Source organism: Amphimedon queenslandica, unplaced genomic scaffold, assembly GCF_000090795.2.
Source record: "Amphimedon queenslandica unplaced genomic scaffold, v1.1 AMPQUscaffold_13152, whole genome shotgun sequence".
Classification (NCBI taxonomy): Eukaryota; Metazoa; Porifera; class Demospongiae; order Haplosclerida; family Niphatidae; genus Amphimedon; species Amphimedon queenslandica.
This window is the reverse complement of record NW_003546612.1, coordinates 1-3,976: the sequence shown is the minus strand read 5'-3', so window position 1 is coordinate 3,976 and position 3,976 is coordinate 1.

Here is a 3,976-nt window from a genome sequence, read left to right as displayed (position 1 = left end):
AAGTATACTAGTTTTCATTGGAATAGAAATACTGCCTATGACACTCATTGTATTAATAATAGTAGCATTTAATATACAATTGACTAATGGATCAATTAATGGATTAGTTTTCTATTCTCAAATAGTTTTTGTGATTAATTCTGATTATGTTTTTTATTATAGCAGTGAAACTAACTATCAAATTAATTATCTCCTTGTATTACCTTGCAATGTCTTCAATTTAGACTTCACACCATTTCTTGGTAACTATTCATTATGCATTGCTCCTCACATGTCACCATTAGGAGCAATCTCCTTTTGGTATGTGGTAGGATTCTATCCATTGCTCCTCCTCCTCTTACTCTATGTTTGGATAACATTGTATGATAAAGGTTACAAGTGTGTAGTATTGGTTACTAGACCATTTCATCGTTGTATGGCTCGTTTCTGGAGTATGACTGGCATTGAACCATCTTTTACTCACTCTATAGCATCAATATATATACTCTGCTTCACTCCGTTAGCTGTCACTTCCTTTAAAATATTACGTTTTCAGTATTCTGACCCAGATTATGACAGTGGATCTTTGTTATTCTTTTATGATGCAAAACAGCCTTATTTTGGTGCTATTCATGTTTTGGCTAGTATTTGTGCCATCTTAGTTTTATTAGTTTTTATACTCCTTCCTACACTTTGTATACTTTTTTATCGATTCAAATGGTTTCATAAGTTATTAGATTGTTTACATTTGAGAAAACAGCTACTGATATCACTGGGTGATGTGTTTACTGGTCCTTATAAGAATGGAACTAATGGCACATATGATTACCGTTCCTTTGCTGGGTTATATTTATTATTGAGGATTCTTATTATATTTTTTCAGTTTGGCATATTTCAGCCATTACTTGACTCATTTTTTACACTGTCAACAATGCAGTGTTGCTTAGTTTCATTACTTGCACTAACAGTTTTCATTTTTCGTCCTTTTCAAAGAAATGTTCACAATTTTTGTGAAGTACTAATTTTAGCTTTTGTAATTTCTATTTTTGTTTCATACATATACACTAGCCATAGGTATTATGACAAGGATTATTCATCATCAGGTGTAGCAACCGCATGTTTCAATGGTTTATTATTTTTTGTATTACTAATCTATGTAATAGCTAAATTATGCTTAATGAATAACAAATGTTATAAGGACTACAATCACACCAATAGAGTACAAGAACAAGATCAGCCATTAGTTGATGATGATGATTGGATTGCTGATCGTATGGAGAATCCACAAAAATATAATGAACGACATGTTCCTGTTAAACTGGATGATTTATCAGTACAATATGATCCTCAAGACAATACTATTGCTGCTAATTATGGTAGCATCAATAATAATAAAACTGTTAATACTAACTCAAGTTTATAATTTTTTGTTTAATTTTATACTAGCTTTTTTTAGTTTTGTTGAAAAAATCATTTCTGCTGAATCATGCCACAGGCCCTCTCTACATGCCATGACGCCCACTGTTCAGGAAATTCCGTGGGCGTAATTTAAACCTCTAGCTGGGGTATCTCTGATTTGTCTATCATCATGTTTTTTGCTACAGTTTCCCTGCTGTTTCTTTCTCCTGTTTTATCCGCTGCTGCTGCTGGTATCTATGTCAGTTCATCTGATGGTATCAACAATACCTCTTGTTGGACTGGAGGAGTTCAAACACCTTGTGCTACTCTTGATCTAGCTATACAAGGAGCATCTGCTAGATCTACTGCTGTACCAAGAGGAGGAGGAGGAGGAGGCAATGAGTCAGGTATTAGTATATACCTTTTAGCTGGTACTTACACAGCTACTGTACTAGAACAGCAACTGATAAGTAACAATGTTAGTATTATTAGCATGAAGAATGAAAGTGAACAAGTTAGGATCACTGTTCCTAGATCTACATGTAGTACGGATTTATTCAAGTATACATCTCCAGCAGTAGAATACAATTGTCCTCAGTTAAATATTGAATTTCTTAATAATTTATCATTGCTATGTTACTCACAAGATATTTGTGAGTGTCTTAAGTTCACAGCTAGTGTCACTGATTGTAGAGGTGAAGTGTTTGACTGGAATTATAAGTTAAAAGTATGCATTAATGACCCAACTTCTAACTGCAGTAATGAAACTATAAATGAATGTAACAACTATAATGACTGTGATCTGTATTTTGGCTATCCAAAATTTTGTTTTAAGTTATATAATGATAATACTGCACCTGCTTCTGAAATGACATTATATTTTAGTACTCTAGGACTAATAACAGTCAGTACTAATGTAACTGTGAATGTAACAAGGAAGTGGCTTCATCCTGCATTGTGTGGTTTAGATCAAAAGCATTGCCCTTATACTTTAGATTTACAATGCTCTTTTGATTGTTGTGAATATGAACATTATGGTACTAATGCCATATCATTATGTACTATTATTATTGCTAATATTTCGATGCTTTGTCCTATTTGTCCTTCTGGTAATGGAGTTCCTATGAATAAAATCAAACAATGTGTTAGCTGCCATCATTACTTATCAAGTATACTAGTTTTCATTGGAATAGAAATACTGCCTATGACACTCATTGTATTAATAATAATAGCATTTAATATACAATTAACTAATGGATCAATTAATGGATTGGTTTTCTATTCTCAAATAGTTTTTGTGGCTTATTCTGATTATAATCTACTGATTAGCAGTGACACTGACTATCAAACTAATGATCTCTTTGTCTCACCTTGCAATGTCTTCAATTTAGACTTTACACCATTTCTTGGTAACTATTCATTATGCATTGCTCCTCACATGTCACCATTAGGAGCAATCTCCTTTTGGTATGTGGTAGGATTATATCCATTGCTCCTTCTCCTCTTACTCTATGTTTGGATAACATGGTATGATAAAGGTTACAAGTGTGTAGTATTGGTTACTAGACCATTTCATTGTTGCATGGCTCGTTTCTGGAGTATGACTGGCATTGAACCATCTTTTACTCACTCTATAGCATCAATATATATACTCTGCTTCACTCAGTTAGCTGTCACTTCCTTCAAAATATTACGTTTTCGTTTTCAGTATTCTGACAATGAAATTTTGTTTTTCTTTTTTTATGATGCAAAAAAAATTTATTTTGGTGCTATTCATGTATTGGCGAGTGTTTTTGCTATCTTAGTTTTATTCATTTTTATACTCCTTCCTACACTTTATGTACTTTTTTATCCATTCAAATGATTTCAGAAGTCATTGGATTGCTTACGTTTGAGGAAACAGCTACTGATATCACTGGGTGATGTGTTTACTGGTCCTTATAAGAATGGATCTGAAAATACTTTTGATTATCGTTTTTTTGCTGGATTCTATTTATTATTGAGAATTCTTATATTTTTTTGTCAGTTTTTCAACTGGCTTGTATCATCTACATTTGCATTCTTTATAGTTTCAGTAATACAATGTAGTTTAGTTTTATTACTTGTTTTAATGATTTTAATATTTCGTCCTTTTCAAAGAAATATTCATAGTTTCTGTGAAGTACTAGTTTTAGTTTTTGTAGCTACTTTTTTTATTTACTACATTACTGTAAGTTTACTAAAAAAAATTGATGAATATTATTATGTCAATGTAAATTTAGTTATTTTATCTTTCAATTGCCCATTATTTTTTATATTACTATGCTATATAATATATCAATTATTTCGGATGCTGATTCATTGTGATAACTATTGCTTGCGACACTATCACACCATTAGGATACAAGAACAAGAAGACCAGCCATTAGTTGGTAACAATGATGATTGGATTGCTGATCGTATGGAGAATCCACAAGAATATGATGAACGACATGTTCCTGGTAGGATGGATGATTTACCAGTAGAATATCCTCAAGACAATACTGTTACTGCTAATTATGGTAGCATCAATAATAATGAAACTATATAACTTTTAAGTAATCATTTTTAGTAATTTTGT